Genomic DNA, 18,328 nt, shown 5'->3' with positions numbered 1-18,328 from the left:
GGGTCCGACAACGCAGCAAGAGAGGCAATCCATGTGCGAGAGATCTTCAGCTCCTACTTTATTGAAGAGGGTGCTGTTCCCTGGCAACACCATAGACTACACTATGCACAACCAAAGGGTATTTTAAGAGCCATCCACATTGCAATATGAGTATTCTTGCATTGACTTAGCTATGTCAACTGCAGTTATTCAATTCCCAGTTTCTCTCCCTTTGATTTCTACTTCCCAGGTGAGGGTGCTGTTTAGGTAAGGGTGTGATGTCTGTACAAAAACAGGCTATTTTAAGAAAAAATTGACATCTTATAACCCACACCTACACACTCATGTACCAATCTGATTGATGGATTGTGTTGTGCAAGAAGACCAACCATGGAGAATAGTAAGACACTTCATTATTTCTATAACTACACTATATTGTTTGTCCTCGTGTCTGTGCATGTGTTTCAGCATAAAGTACACTGCAGCCACTTAGTGTGGACACCAGGTGAGGCCACACACAGATTCCTGTTGAACACGGTCTCTTTAACTACCTTATTTTCTCAATAAGTCTCTCTCCTTCGCTTCCCTCTTCATCCTGCTTCATCCCTCTCCCCTTCTCCCTAAATCCTATAGATAATATCAGCTGTGTCGGTGAAACCCTCCCGCATCTGAACTGGCTACATAGAGTGCACAGCATGATCAGAGGTGAGAGGTCTCTTAGTCGGGTCATCAGGAAGTATTATTAAAGAGATGCATTACATTGAAATGCAGATAGAGATGTAGTAGTCCTAGAGTTAATGATCCATGGTCAGTTTTGCATTTCACCTCCTGGTGATTATGAAGACTGACAGTGTTAGAATGGAAAAGAAAACAAGGCTTAAACATGCTATCGCTCTCTCTCTCTCTCTCTCTCTCTCTCTCTCTCTCTCTCTCTCTCTCTATCTCTCTCTCTTGTCTGCAGGTATGTTTTGATGTGAAAGAGGATGCCAACCTCCAGTCCTGTTATCGCCATCTCACCTGCTCTTAAGATAACCTTCGGGCCGACTGGGAGCCAAAGGCTGGTTAGGAGACACCACTAGATACACTGTTATGTAATTGTGATGAACTGAGAGAATGTTAGAGTAGCACTGATTAATGAATAATATGTTGTCTTCCCTTCTCCTGTTTTTATAATATTCATAATGCATGTATTATGTATGTATAACACCTGGATAATTAACTTCTTTCAATAAAGCATTTCACATTCTCTACTGGTTTAAATTAAGTCTCTCATTTGATGAAATACCACGCCTATCCTGTGTTATCAGATCAATGCAGATGAAGGAAATTAGATATTAAGGTTAACCAGTTTTAGAGTATTTACGTGATGCATAGGAGGTGGAGTGTACTGGTTTTAAATTCTATTTCTGTATATATGAATTAAAGGCCGACCGTTTATGATTTTTCAACGCCGATAGCGATTATTGGAGGACCAAAAAAAGCCAATACCGATTAATCGCCCGATTGTTATATATTTTTGTAATAATGACAATTACAACAATATTGAATTAACACTTTTATTTTAACTTAGTATAATACATAAATACAATCTATTTAGTCTCAAATAAATAATTAAACATGCTCAATTTGGTTTAAATAATGCAAAAACAGTGTTGGATAAGAAAGTAAAAGTGCAATATGTGCCATGTAAAAAAGCTAACGTTTAAGTTCCTTGCTCAGAACATGAGAAAATATGAAAGCTGGTGGTTCAATATTCCCAGTTAAGAAGTTTTAGGTTGTAGTTAATATAGGAATTAGGACACGTCGACTATTTCTCTCTATACCATTTGCATTTCATATACCTTTGACTATTGGATGTTCTAATAGGTGCTTCTACACCTGCATTGCTTGATGTTTGGGGTTTTAGGCTGGGTTTCTGTACAGCACTTTGAGATATCAGCTGATGTAAGAAGGGCTTTATAAATACATTTGATTTGATTTGATAATAGGCACTTTAATATTGCCAGCCTACATATTGCCAGCCTTTGTACAGTCCCTGGCCACCCCGCTTCCCACCCCCGGAACGCGTCAATGGAGAGCCGGGCACCCGTCGGGCATTTATCGCTCAGTGTTCCCTCATCATTGAGCTGCAGCCCTCCTCCTTCCCCTCGGACCACTCTAAGATAGTGTACCTCATCACGATGATGTCCAGGAGGGCTCTCGTCTGGGCTACAGCAGTATGGGAACAACAGTCGGCTGGCTGTATGCTTCAGTCTGGAGGAATTTGTGGTGGAGGTGAAGAAAGTTTTCGATGCTCCATTGCCCGGAAGAGAGGCTGCCCGGAAGCTACTCCAGCTTCGAAAAGACTCCAGCAGTGTGGCAGACTATTCTATGGATTTCCACACATTGGCAGCTGAGAGTGCCTGGAACCAGGAAGCGCTGTTCGACATGTTCCCGCACGGAGTTTCGGAGGAAGTAAAGGACGAGCTTGCAGCCCGGAAACTACCGACAGATCTCGACTCGCAAATCGCCTTGACCATTCGGATCGATAGGTGACTACCAGAGCGAAGGAAGGAGAGGAGGTTCAATTTCACTTGCCCACCCAAGGCTTTCACTTCGCCTCCGAGAAATCCTGGAAGTCCCCGACGGGTCTATTTCTGAAAGAACCTGAGGCTACCCCAGTTTCCCCGAGAGTCTCCGAAGTCTGCCAAGTCAGCTCTTCTTGAGCCGATGCAATTAGGCAGAGCTAGGCTGTCCCCAGCCAAATGGCTATACAGGCTTCACATGAAGAGTTGCCTGTATTGCGGGACTACCGGTCATTTCGTGGCCACCTGTCCACTAAAAGACCACGCTCACTGGTAGGAGCGAGTACTCTGGTAGGGCATACGGAGAACTTTTCCTCTCCCCTTACTTGCACCCCTTTTCATGACATCTTGCTTTGGGGAACCAGTCGAAATTTCTCCGGGTAATCATCGACTCTGGGGCCGATGAGAGCTTTACGGACGCTACCTTGACGTCCGAGATGGGCATCCCCACTCAGCTCCTCTCCATTCCCATGGACGTTAGAGTGCTGGACGGGCGCTCTATAGGCCGGGTCACTCACAATACCACCCCCATTCAACCTACGTGTGTCAGGGAACCACAGCAAAACAAACCAATTCCTGCTTATTAAGTCTCCTCAGGTTCCCGTGGTATTGGGATTCTCTTGGCTCCAGCTACACAATCCCCTTATTGACTGGTCTGCTGGTGCCATCATGTGCTGGAGCCCATTCTGCCACGCTCATTGCCTGAAGTCTTTTGTTACTTCGACAATGTCTGCATCTGGGTCTTGTCCTGAAATGTGATAGGGTGTCCCTTTTGCTCTACAACCGCCACAAGTGTCACAGGACCCGTCTGAAGGTAACCGCTTTTAAAAATGTATGGAAGTATGGAGGTAGTTTTGTTCTTACCCTAAAAAAGGGGTTAAATACTGTATGTGTCAAAAACCAAACATATTTCCTGCAATTTCTTATATCTCCTAGATATAGGACAGACTAGAGACAAGTATTGTTGTCTCTACCTTCTTGCCCGTTGTGCTATTTGCTGTCTGTGCCCAATAATGTTTTGTGCTGCTACCATGTTGCGTTGTTACCATGTTGTTGTCATGTTGTGTTGCTACCATGCTGTGTTGTCATGTGTTGCTGCCTTGCTATGTTGTTGCCTTAGGTCTCTCTTTATGTAGTGTTGTGTTGTCTCTCTTGTCGTGATGTGTGTTTTGTCCTATACGTTATTTATTTAATTTTTTATTATTTTTAATCCCAGCCCCCATCCCCGCAGGTCTTTTGCCTTTTGGTAGGCCGTCATTGTAAATAAGAATTTGTTCTTAACCGACTTGCCTAGTTAAATAAAGGTTAAATAAATACATTAAATAAATAAAAACAGACACTTCAAAACCTTTTTCTTGATGGTTTATTTTCTTTGACTCTGCCATTTATGAATGTGTTATTCAATGGGTTTCTATGGGATATAATAGTAAAGCAGTGGAGGCTGCTGAGAGTAGGACGGCTCATAATAATTATTGGAATGGGGTGAATGGAATGGCATCAAACACATAGAAATCATGTGTTTGGTGTAGTTGATACCATTCCACTATTCCGCTCCAGCTATTACTACGAGCCTGTCCTCCACAATTAATGGGCCACCAACCTCACGTTGTACTAAAGGCCAAATTCAATATTTTATCTAATCATTTTGTTCTATATTTTTGGGTGGACTTAAAAGGGTCCTAAAAAGAGGCTTACTATTGGACTTAGCATGTATCTGTCTAGCCAGAAGCTCAGATGATCTGTGCACAGACCTGGAACATTCTTCCAAATGGGTCTTCACTTCACTGGAGGAGACAAACTGGCAGAGTAGATGGAGCAGAGAATTTCATCAAAAATAAACTAGATATTGAGATAAAGATTGCAGCCAGAGGCCCTAAACTCCTACTTTTTGGTAGCACACTGATTTAAAGCGGTAAATCAGTATCCCTGACAATCTTGTTGCTGTTGACAAAAGGAACTCTGCTAAGGAATGATCAGTCTGACATCTCTGACTGGGTGGTCCACAAAGAGATCTTAAACACCACTTTACACTTTAAATACACCCCACGGCCCAGAAGGAGGTATGGTTGAATATTGGGTATTAGAGGCACTCCTGGCTGAGTAAATCACCTGATTCCTGGCACAGTCACAGCTATGCTTGGGGGATTAATTGTATTTCAGGAGGTGTATTTGTACACCACAACCAAATCCAAACACTGCAGACCTCACATACACTGAGTGTACAAAACATTAGGAACACTTTCCTAATATTGAGTTGCACCGTCTTTTGCCCTCAGAATAGCCTCAATTCGTCGGGGCATGGACTCTACAAGCTTTTTTTGGGTCAATGTTGTGTCCACTCAGTGTATTATTGTGGTGGTTGATGGTATTGGGGGTTGAGGAGACAGATTGCTTGGGAAGTGACTGACTTCTAACCTCCAAGCCCATAAGTCTACATGACATCAGATCTGGATTCAATCAACATAAGCACATATCACAGTGAGAGCCACAGAAACATATGTTCACATAGACACAAACACAGTCAAATAGCCTAGCCCTAGATCATACACACAGATCACACCCTACCCTCTCAAACACTGACCTTCAGGGCCCTCATGATTCCATATGTGTTATTTCAGACACAATTTTTAAATAGGTACGGATTACTCTCAATTTTTAGAACTATAGTGCAGTTCTACAGTATTTAAAGGAATTAAATACATTAAAACAATTAAAAAGTCAAAAGAAATTACCATGTGAAACAATCACAATTAGGCCTAATTAATTGCTGTAAATGTCCAACTTCTGTGCAAAAGGTATTGTTGCTGCTACAAAAGCTTATTTAGAGTAAAGTAACAAGGAATTTTTTAGACAGACAACAAAATAAATAACTAAATCCAATTGCTCGAAAGAAGGCAAAATCAAATTTAGTCGTATATAAATAAGTTAGAGATTACACAAAGAGGCAAGCTAATGCCGGACCATATTTGGTCCACGTGTTTTCTCAGAAACACTCTTGGTTGAGAGATCAAATGGAACAGAACATCAGCACAGATGTATTTCCGATACTGCATCGTGACTGCGGTGATTTTACAGGTCAAGTCACGAGAGTTGACTTGTGATTAAATAACACAAAATGCATCTATTCAAAACAACAAGCATGATATGGCATAGTGTTAGGGTTAGGGTTGACCCTGATGGTTCTTTGCCAAAACCGACAAATTGCTTGTTCTACAGTATTTTCTTTCAATAGGATCTAATAATAAGAGAGGTGGTGGCACTATTGACCAGTAACACATGGAATTTAAGTGAAATTCAGTGTAGTACTCTAGGCCATATTATTCTGCAAGCTGATCAAATAAATACGATACAAATTGTGACGACGTGGGCGGGTGCCAGTGTGCTGTAACTATCATGCTAGAACAACTCAAAGGCCTCTCTGTGCAGTAGGTCTGGCAAAATCATAACAAACCCTCTATGATGATAAAATGGCTGCCCTGTCTACGTCAATAAAATGCCTCGGAAAATAAAGGAACAAATTAGCAGAGCTGGTTCATTTAGTGAAAGTTTGTTTGGCTCTTATCTGGGAAAGGAATACAAAGAGCTGGTTTAACAGTTACAAAACAAACTCACAACCAGTAGTTCAGAATTGCTTCTAGTGCGGTGACAATTCTTTATTTGCTACGGTAACCTGTTATTTTGATTAATGTCTCCTTTCTAAATTGATGACAAAACGCAGAAATAAGGACCTAGAGTGTGCATTGTATATTCCCTGAAGTATCTGGAGTGTTACTGACAACGGGATTTAAACACGTCAGAGATAATTGCATCTCGTTTATGTCACACTGCCAGGAGATGCTTAATTGGCCTTTGCAGCCAAAACACATCCCTATGGATTGTAATGGAGTAATATTCAGTAGGACAGGTTACAGTTATAACAGCGTTGTCGTGATCAGCATGCTTCCATTATTCCAAATCGTAACAGAACATGAAGCCACAGTGGTTTCTCCTGCCAGAGAAAATACTATTGTTATTCTCCTCAGTTGTTATTACATCTACCGATGACAAATTGGGAGGGGATAGATGCCAGCATTGGGGAAGTGGGGCCTCTATATTTCGCCATTATCAAAACAGCACACTTCACAACAGGCAACATGTATGGATGGAAAAGGGGACAATGTCCAACAAGCACATCTAACTTGAATTTCATACATTGAGGACAGATAGACCTCATAGCACCGGACCCTCAGGGCCTGAACCACGTCACCCCTGAGCTCTCTCCAACCCTCACTGTCTCACCCCCTTCACCAGACAACTAATTCACCAACCGTGGCACAAGTGCCGCAGTCGGTAAATTACACCATTAGTATTCACAGAAATGGATCACGGCCAACGCTAGATGTGAATGCCTCAAGTCTGGATACCAAATGGTTAGGTGCCTTTAACCAAATAGTTAACCTACACCTTCAAATCCCATTTATATAACATACATACTTTTCTTGAAATTGAGATTACGCTCTCTTTATATGAATCTCTTCATTTTTTGAGAGTATTCTGTTGCACCTGTCAGTGAGTCATAGTCTGAATAATTGGCATGAATGGTCAAATGAGACAGAGGATTCATTTCACTACTTTAATTAACAAAGCTGTTGAGAACCCTGTGGCTAGAATGTAAATGAATTAGCCTCATTGTGAGCAAAACTCATTTCAAAGGCTAATGAAGTACATGTTAATATTTACATAATATCACTGAATATGCATTAGTTGCTTATTTTGTCAATTAGCCTACTGTTCATTTATGAACATGCTAGACTTCTTTCCAACCATTTCATAATACAAAAATGTCAATATTGAAAACACTGTGGGACAGTTAGCAAATTGAAATGATTGTTTTAGTCAAATATTATATCTGTTTGAGTTTCTTGCGGCCAATTTGCAGTCTACAAATAATTGTTTATTATTTCCCGGAACCCTGACCAAGATAGAAATTGGCCTACGACTGAATCTAGTTGATGATCCTTGGCATACAGCATACTTTAACAGTCTCGCCTGCTCCCGCTCCCCCTCCATGGTGCTCAAAGGCACCAGGCTCCCCAGCATTACGCACTCCTGCCACCATCATTACGCACACCTGCCTTTTGCCATACGCATCAGTGATTATTGGACTCACCTGGACTCAATCACCTCTGTCATTACCTCCCCTATATCTCTCTGGTTCCCCGCTCTGTTCCCTGCTTCAGCATTAATTGTCATTTGTCGTTGTTTACCCATGTGCTGATGCTGTTCCTGTTTTGTTACCTGTCTGTTCCTGAATAAATCTCCAGTGTTGGTCCTTACATTAACTGCAGTAGCTGATATTATATATGTAAATGTCCTTCAAATACATTATCTTATCTACATAAACATACAGTATGCAGTATAGGGCCGATCACCCTTAGTTGGATTCTGTAGCTTTACTGTATATTAGTATACTGTATGACTTTGTAGATTTGTCAAAACCATCTTATTGACAAAAACAAAAGGACCATACACAAACATGTTCCTCCGTAAAACATTTTCACAGTATACAGTAATACAGATATCCAGTGCATGTTCTCTGAATTAAGGGATGACAAGGTCTCAAAATGTAGGCTACCATATAAAGGTTGTGTCCCTGGCCTTCTGTGTGAAAGCATATGTACCTGTCACTCTGTGAGTAGGGTACACCATTACCATGGGAATCAGGTCAAGATGTTGATGTACACATACACCTATGGATGTACACTACCGTTCAAAAGTTTGGGGTCACTTAGAAATGTCCTTGTTTTTGAAGGAAAAGCACCATTTTTTCTCCATTAAAATAACATAAAATTGATCCGAAATACAGTGTAGAAATTGTTAATGTTGTACATGACTATTGTAGCTGGAAACGGTAGATTTTTTTAAATGGAATATATCCATAGGCGTACAGAGGCCCATTATCAGCAAACATCACTCCTGTGTTCCAATGGCTCGCTGTGTTAGATAATCCAAGTGAATCATTTTAAAAGGCGAATTGGTCTATTCTTGTTCTGAGAAATGACGGCTATTCCATGAGAGAAATTGCCAAGAAACTGAAGATCTCGTACAGCGCTGTGTACTACTTCCTTCACAGAACAGCTCATACTGGCTCTGACCAGAATAGAAAGAGGAGTGGGAGGCCCCGGTGCACAACTGAGCAAGAGGACAAGTACATTAGATTGTCTAGTTTGGGAAACAGATACCTCACAAGTCCTCAACTGGCAGCTTCATTAAATAGTACCCACAAAACACCAGTCTCAGCGTCAACAGTGGAGAGGCGACTCCGGGATGCTGGCCTTCTAGGCAGAGTTGCGAAGAAAAAGCATTATCTCAGACTGGCCAATAAAAATAAAATATTAAGATGGGCAAAATAACACAGACACTGGACAGCGAAAGATTGGAAAAAGTGTTATGGACAGATTAATCTAAGTTTGAGGTGTTCGGATCACAAAGAAAAACATTTGTGAGATACAGAAAAACTGAAAGATGCTGGAGGAGTGCTTGACGCCATCTGTCAAGCGTGGTGGAGGCAATGTAATGGTCTGGGGTGCTATGGTGGTGGCAAAGTGGGAGATTTGTACAGGGTACAAAGATGACTCCATTTCGCAATGCCATTCCATACACTGTGGACGGTGCTTAATTGGAACCAATTTCCTCCTACAACAGGACAATGACCCAAGCACAGCTCCAAACCATGCAATAACTATTTAGGGAAAAAGCAGTCAGCTGGTATTCTGTCTATAATGGAGTGGCCAGCACAGTCACCGGATCTCAACCCAATTGAGCTGTTGTGGGAGCAGCTTGACCGTATGGTACATAAGAAGTGCCCATCAAGCCAGTCCAATTTGTGGGATGTGCTTCAGGAAGCATGGGGTGAAATCTCTTCAGATTACCTCAACAAATTGACAACTAGAATGCCAAAGGTCTGCAAGGCTGTCATTTCCGCAAATGGAGTATTCTTTGACGAAAGCAAAGTTTGAAGGACACAATTATTTCAAATAAAAATCATTATTTATAACCTTGTCAACATCTTGACTATATTTCCCATTCATTTTGCAACTCATTTCATGTATGTTTTCATGAAAAACAAGGACATTTCTAAGTGACCCCAAACTTTTGAACAGTTGTGTACATCACAACTAGAGTACATGTAATCTTTTCAGCCTGTGAATTAAGTCTTAAGACACCAATCAGCATATGTTGTCAACATGCACTTTACAGCCTTTGAGATACTAAAAGAAAAAGAGATGGAGAATTGTATGGATTATTTTCCTATTAATAATGTAAAATTAGCATCTGTACAGAAAGACTCATGTGAAGGCCACATTACAGAGGAGGAACTTCTTGATGCAATTAAAGCCTTTAAGTCTGGGACATCTCCAGGGCTGGATGGCATACCAGAGGAAGTATACCAAACGTTTTTATTAGCATGTTTTAAACAGTCCAATATAAATGGTAGATTATTGGACACACAACAAGAAGGTCTGATTTCATTATTACTGAAACAGTATTCAAGAGGTATATTTAAAAAATTGGAGGCCTCTTATACAGTGTTGTGATGCAAAAACTAGCTAAATGCTTAGCGCATAGGATTCAAAAGTTTGTCAGATATTATTAATCCTAATCAGACAGTTTTTTTTACATGGACAATACATTGGAGATAATATAAGACAAGCATAGGAAACAAACATCGTGAAATATTGGGGAAACCAGGCCTGGTTTTCATAGCTGACTTTGAAAAGGCTTTTGATATAGTACAACTGGAGTTTATATATAAATGCCTGGAATATTTAAATTTTGGAGAATCTCTTATAAAATGGGTTGAAGTTATGTATAGTCATCCTAGGTGTACAATAGTAAATAATGGCTCCATCTCAGAAAGTTTTAAACTGTCAAGAGGAGTAAAACAAGGTTGTCCACTATCGGCATATCTATTTATTACTGCCATCGAAATGTTAGCTGTTAAAATTAGATCCAACAATATTAAAATATTTGAAATCTATGGCTTAAAAACAAAGGTGTCATTGTACGCTGATGATTCATGTTTTCTTTTAAAACCACAATTCGAATCCCTCCACAGCCTCAGAGGATCTAGATACTTTTTCTAACCTCTAGATTAAAACCAAATTATGATACGTATTGGATCACCAAAAAATTAAATTTTTACATTAACGTGTAGTTTACCATTAAAATGGTTTGACGAGGATGTGGACATTCTCGGTATACATATTCCAAAATAAATAAATGATCACTCCGATACATTTTAATAGAAAGTTAGCAAAAATAGATAAAATCTTGATACCATGGAAAGGGAAATACCTGTATATTTGTGAAAATATCACCCTGATGTACTATTTTGTCATATCACAGTTTACCTATTTGCTTATGGTTTTGCCTACACCTAGCAACCTGCTTTTTAAATTGTGAGCAAAAAATATTCAAATTGATTTGGAATGGCAAGCCATACAACATTAAAAGGGCCTATTTATATAACGAATATGAATTAGGAGGGCAGAAATGATTAAATATTAAAGCAATCGACCTCTCATGAAAAGGCATCAGTCATACAAAAGTTATACTTAAATCCGAAATGGTTCTCTAGTAAATTAGTAAGAATGTCTCACCCCATGTTCATGAGTGACCTTTTTCACTTTATTCAGATTACAACCGCTCACTTTTGGTTATTTGAAAATGAAATAATCTACGATATATCGTTATTTTTTTAAACAAGTTGGTTGCAATTTCAGTTTAATCCACCAGAAAAGACAGAGCAAATAATACAACAAATATTGTGGTTAAACTCAAATATACTAATTGATAAAAAAGGTATAATCTTTGTAAATGATATCATAAATAGGAGCGGTAGATTTATGTCACACATGCAGTTAACACAGACATGTTCTACTCAAAATGACAACCAACTAATTGCAGCATTACCACAAAAATGGAAGAGGCAAGTGGAAGGGAGAAAAAGTAAGGAACTTATCTGTCTGCATTAAAGACCAAAATTGGTTAAAGAAAATTGTGGTAAACAAAAATATATACCAGTTTCATTTAAAGACCAAAAAATGGACAGCTGTGCCATATAAATTGCAAAATAGTTGGGAAGAGATTTTTGATGTAATGATTCCATGGCACATGGTTTATGAAATGACACGCAAAACGACACCAGATTCAAAACTTAGAATTTTTCTATTTAAATTATTATACAAAAATCTTGCAACCAATAGTGTCATGATCGTCGTAGTGAGGAGACCAAGGCGCAGCGTGATATGAATACATGTTACTTTTAATAAAGATAGACACTAAACAAACTATACAAAATAACAAACGAACGTGACGCTATATAATCTAAATGTACAGACACAGGCAACTAGACATAGACATAGATAATAACCAACGAAATACTCAAAGAAGATGGCTGCCTAAATGTTGTTCCCAATTAGAGACAACAATAAACAGCTGCCTCTAATTGAGAACCAATCTAGGCAACAATAGACATACATAAACACCTAGGTAGTAAACGAACCCATAAACCTACAAAACCCCTAGGCAGTACAAAAACACATACATCACCCATGTCACACCCTGACCTAACCAAAACAATAAAGAAAACAAAGAATACTAAGATCAGGGCGTGACAGTACCCCACACCCCCAAAGATGTGGACTCCCGGCCGCACACCTAAACCTATATGGTAGGGTGTGGGTGGGCATGACTCCGAGGTGGCGGTTCTGTCTCAGGACGTGAACCCCGCTCCACTTCACACTTACTTAATGTCTCTGGAGCGGGAACCCTCACCGCCGACCACGGACTAGAGGACGCCACTGGACTGATGGTCGAGTCTGGAGTGAGTGGTACCTCTGGATTGGAGGTAGATTCTGGCGGATCCGGACTGGAGGGAGACTCTGGCAGATCCGGACTGGAGGGAGACTCTGGCCCAAAAATATATGGGGGATTGGAAATGATGCAGACAATTACATTGAAGGAAGCAACAATCTATACGCAATATTAAAGCTGATCCACCCCCTAAAAAAATACAAAATATATAAATACAAAAATAATAAAAGACAGAGATGGTGAAAGGCTTCTGGAATTCCTTCCCAGACATGCAGGGAGTTCCACACTAGCTTTCCCCCTAAGGGAATTAAGTTCTATTCGTATGGCATTATTCATGTATCACTGGTGAAAATTCAGTAGCTCTGTTAACATTTTTCGGATGAGTTTGCAGTTTATCATGTCCACAAATAAATGTTCCTTGGCATTCATCTGGGAGATGGGGAGGGGCAGCCCATCCAAGGGCCCTTGAGCTCTTTGGACATACTAGATTACATGGTTGTCTCTTGTGTGGAAGGAAACAACGCTGCGTGTAAAACTTAATTTATCAACATTGTGTTTTGGTTGTTGAGTCTATAAAATATAGATTTTTAAACCTCAAATAAGTTGTCCCAATGTCAATTTCTTTGATACATAAAGTTGATGCAATAATAATACCTGTGAAAATGCCCACAGAATAATGGATATAGTATTTTAACCCCTATACTGAACAAAAATATAAATGCAACATGCAACAATTTCAAATATTTTACTGTTACATATGAGGAAATCAGTCATTTGAAATGAATGAATTAGGAACTAATCTATGGATTCCACATGACTGGGAATACAGATATGCATTCAGGCCGCTCAGAAAGGAAGAATACACTGCTCCAAAACCGCCATAAAAAAGCCAGACTACGGTTTGCAACTGCACATGGGGACAAAGATCGTACTTTTTGGAGAAATGTCCTCTGGTCTAATGAAACAAAAATAGAACTGTTTGGCCATAATGACCATCGTTATGTTTGGAGGTAAAAGGGGGAGGCTTGCAAGCCGAAGAACACCATCCCAACCGTGAAGCAGCATCATGTTGTGGGTTTGTGCTTTGCTGCAGGAGGGACTGGTGTACTTCACAAAATAGATGGCATCATGAGGCTGGAAAATTATGTGGATATATTGAAGAAACATCTCAAGATATCAGTCAGAAAGTTAAGTAACATTATAAAAAAATCCCCAAATCCGTCAGTTTAAACTAGAGATATGTTTTTTTTGCATTGGTTGCATCTCAATCCACCACATCTGCCAATGTTGCACTTCTGCATATGCGGTGAAAGGTAGCAGAGCTAAATACTTGTTTCTTATTATAATTTTTCTTCACTGTCTTTCTTGCCATTTATGAATGTGTCATTCAATGCGTTTTTCTGGGCTATAGTAGAAAAGGCCAAATTCAATATTGTATTCCCCCAAAACATTATTAAAAAAAATTGACCTAAAGGGGTCCAAAAATTCCAAATCAAATAGCTAAATGATCCAGAGCATGACCATCTTAAAACAATTCCAATGATAGCTTAGAACCCCCTCCCCCCAACTGCTTAGATTTACAGGTGTTTAACAATCACAACCACCTAGAGATTGAACATCACTGACCTGGCTGTGGGTTAAGGTTTTGGTAAACTAATCTCTTAAAAAGTGCTGTTTATTTGAGCGAGACTTTCACAGCTTTATCTGTTTTCAGCATCAACACAGGGAAGGGAAGGGAAGGTAACAAACTAATGAAGGATGAGACATGAATTGACAGCTGGAAACAGCCAGCAGTGGATTTTGACTTCATAGGAATAATGGCTAATCTCAGCATCCTAATAAAAACAACATTTGAGTACACAAATCAAAGATACACACAGTCTGGCGTAGTCCATTTTCATTGCAGTATTTGTCACGCCTGCTCCCGCCTCCCCTCTCTGGCGCCAGGTGGCCCATCATTACGCACACCTGTCACCATCGTTACGCTCATCAACGCTTCATGGGACTCACCTGGACTCTATTACTTTATTGATTGCCTCCCCTATATCTGTCACTTCCTCAGTTTCTTCCCTGCGTCTGCATTAATGTTGTTTTGTTCCCCCTGTCCAGACGCTGTCCTTGTCTTGTTTCATGTCCGTCATTTATTACATATTCACTCACTGTACTTGCTTCTCGTCTTCCAGCGTCTGTCCTCACAGTTTTGACAATTTAGGAACATATGTCATTGCTATTGAGGAGACAAAAGTAAGCTCTAAGCAACTGTTCTATCCCAGCCTTATTAAGTTGTGTTACGATCTGTCTCAAACACTATGGGGAAGTTGGATAAACAACACTATGAAGCCTATTCCTGGACACGAAGCATTCTTCTCAGTCTGGGAGTAAGTTTATAAACTGGATCCTTGCAACTGCCTAAGAGTCCAATAAAAAGCATCACGTCTGACCGACTCACATTGATTTGAAAATGATGCCGCTGTGTACATGACGTAACACTCTCTCACAGCGGTCATCGGTTTTGATCAACGGATGAACTGGGCCGTTAATACCCTCTAGTGCTCCAACACATCAGTCATGTGTGCTCAAGAACCTCTGCAACATTCAAATCTTAATCAGCTATTTTCCCTTAGCTAAAATAGCACCTTAATCTGATTAGCTGATCAAGGAAAAGGAGAGAGGGGGAGGAAAACATTAGTGTCAACCTAGCGTTGTTTGGAATCCGACATGAATTCATTTGGCACGCTGTTGAAGAAAATATCTTCATTAGAGGTGCAGGTGCGTGTTATGGGGGTGGTGATGGTGGCTGCCCCCTGGTGTATTGAACTCCTTTATCTAATTTGGGGCTTTGCAGATAAATGCTGCATCCTGCAGTGTCACAGCAGCATAGTACAAGAGCGAGGAGACTGGGGGATGAGGGGGGAGAGGGGGGTAACTGAATCAGCACTCTCAGCTGTATACTCACTCACATGCTCCTCCCACACGGTCTAATTCACTTTCATCAGTTGGTAAAAAGTCCTAATTGTTGGAGATTCATCTTCATGGACAGCCGGACTCGCTCACTGCTCCCCTCACACACCTGCCATTCTCCAACAGCATCAACAATGTTAGGACATACATACGTATTGATATAAAGAAATCATTAGTAAAGAAAGAGGTTTTGCATAGAAGAGACACCTGGTGTTAACTTCAGTTGATAATAAAGCCTGTGGATTGGACCGAGTCTCACTGAGGTGATCTAAATGACAGACTTTAGATAACACCGACATAGGAAAAGCACTCACACATCTGAAGTTGATCCTTGCAGGTGTGTAGGAATAATTTGATGATATCTTGAAAGAAGAGTAAAGAAAAACATAACGAATAAAAGGGTGATAACCTTCAGTCCTGCTGTTAGATTCAGATACATTCCTATCTGTCTTTTTTGATTGGACTACTCAGGGAGCTGGAGCAGGGCCAGGTAACAGAGAGCAGTCTGACTAGGTGAGAGGCTGGGTACACAGGGCACACGGTGCAGGTGGGGATTCAGTGGTGCACTGTACAATGCACCACTCTAGTCAAGGCAATTCAGATCAGGCTTGGCGGTTTTGTGAAAGCAATTAAAACTATTCATATAGTTTTATAATCTATAACAAAAATGTTTTAATATTTCTGGGGAAGTGAGGCACTGTTCCAATTCATGGCAAAAAAAAGTTAATTGGTATCAATCAAGACACCGAAAAAGGTTAGTGATATTGTCAGATGATCTGAGGTGAGATCAACAAGGAATGTGCTCTTAATCGTTAGCAGCTAACTGTGTTTTTTTCAAACAGAGTTTGTTGAACACACCTCAGGTATCATGTTTCGTTTAATCACTGGTTTAAATACTGCTTCCTAGAAACTCTACTATTTCATATCAGTCGAGGATTCAATAGTGATCAAGTCTATCCAAAATAGAAAACATCAAAGACATGTAATTCACTATTGTAATGCAAATTGACCGCTGTAGTCTAGTCAAATTGGCAATGACAAGAGCCGGAACTGCAGACGGTGTTACCGGGAAAAAAAAAAAGGTTTTCCATCCAATTGTTGACAGATTTTAGTGCGACAATTGTAAAATCCACATATAAGCAATATGCGAATTTTCCAACCAGAGATCTGTTCCATCAAATTGAATTGCGGATAAAAAGCTGTGCGTGATGACATAATGCACATAAAAATAGATTTTGCCGTTAAATTCTCATGTCCTGAATAAAAAAATACAAGATTTGTTTTGTCCGAAAGAATGTTGCGTTATATAGCGAATGTGCACACTGGTCTTGACACTTGCGTTCTAGCTAACAGCTCGCAGATACAGTGCGGGTATAGGCTACCTACACGATGAGATTATTATGGAGAAAAGAGCTACATTATTTTTATTTGTCAATCGGCAGCCAAGCATCGATCATCATGTCACCAGAATAAGACCCTTGATATTTATTGGAAAGCTCATCACCGTGCACTTTCAACACCCTGTGAAGTACATCACAATGTATTTACTTTGTAGCCTAATAAACTGCATGCTTTCCCGAGTCATAGTGAAAGGACCACACATGTCATCGCGCGTCTCCAATTTTACTTCGATATGATGGTTATGATGTAAATATTTGTGCATAAAGAGGTTTCCACTGCCATTTCTTGCATAATTAATTTTACTGACAGAAAAAGATTCCATCTTGTCTAGTATATTTTATTTGATTGACATCTGGAATATTTATCGACAATTTAGCTGTTTCCATCAATGTTTTATTTCCGACGAATAGGTTGGATGTTTGGGACAGGCCCATTAAAGGTTCAGGACTGAAATGTTTTGAGCCCCATACCGAAAGCTTCTGCTCAACTGAGAGCATTATGAGAAGCATACTGTAGGCTGCTTATCTATCTCACAAGGCTAACATCCACCACCAGAAGGCCTGTAATGGGGGTTGGTGATCCCAAGGCTGATGTCACCTGTCATCTTGTTGGGTGGTCCTTTGCATGGGGTGATGTAAGTTTCCTTTAACAATCAGTCTTCCAGATAGATGACACAGACACAGGAACCTTGGTATAAAACTCTTTAGTAATAAAATGCAATTGCAGACAGAGTTTCACGTACAGTATACCTCAGTAGTCATTGTTGCATTGGATTACTTATAAAGTATCTAAGATGAGAAAAACATGTCTAGACTGTGGTTTCTCACTCTGCTATCTCGGCCTTGAGCCTGTGTGGCTATCAGCAGGTGCAGGCAATTCTCAGCCTGAGAACTAAAGCAGTACATCTCCATGTACCCATCATTGCACATTGCAAGCATACAAAGGTTATCACATATATACAGTAATCATGGCATTGGTGTAGCCCCACACCTGACCCCCAGGGTAACCCCGAATAATCTCTATGGCAACACAGCATGCCCCTTCCAAGAGATGGTGTCTTCATCGTGGGTAAAGGTCCCTGGAATACACAGTAGTTGACAATTATTATAGGATCGAACCGATCACAGCATAGCTAGTTATGATTACCATAGCAACTTTAAATTCCTGAATGGATGTGTCTAACCTTATTGTGTTATTACAGATTGTTTAAGTCTTCACTTTTTTTAAATGAATATTTAGTTTTCAGTGGCACCTTACATGTGAGATGACATCAGTAAAACACTGACATTATGGAGAGAACAATTTATAAAAGTCCAGTACATATCAGAGGATTGGTGACCCAGGGAAATATGAGACTAGGAAAACAAAGACAATATCTATCCAAGGCTACTATTTTTGACTTTGCTCCAGCATCCATTTATGTAATTTATGAGTGGATCAGGCAAAATATGTTTTGACAGTAAATTCTATTTTCTAACCCTCTGATCGTAGATATGGTTTCCAGTCCAGGACTTTCTGAAGGGTGATTCATTGCTGTCTGGGGTGTTGTGACTCACAAAGGTATC

This window comes from Oncorhynchus mykiss, chromosome 12, assembly GCF_013265735.2.
Source record: "Oncorhynchus mykiss isolate Arlee chromosome 12, USDA_OmykA_1.1, whole genome shotgun sequence".
NCBI lineage: Eukaryota > Metazoa > Chordata > Actinopteri > Salmoniformes > Salmonidae > Oncorhynchus > Oncorhynchus mykiss.
The sequence above is the reverse complement of the archived record's forward strand: the minus strand, read 5'-3'. Positions refer to the sequence as shown.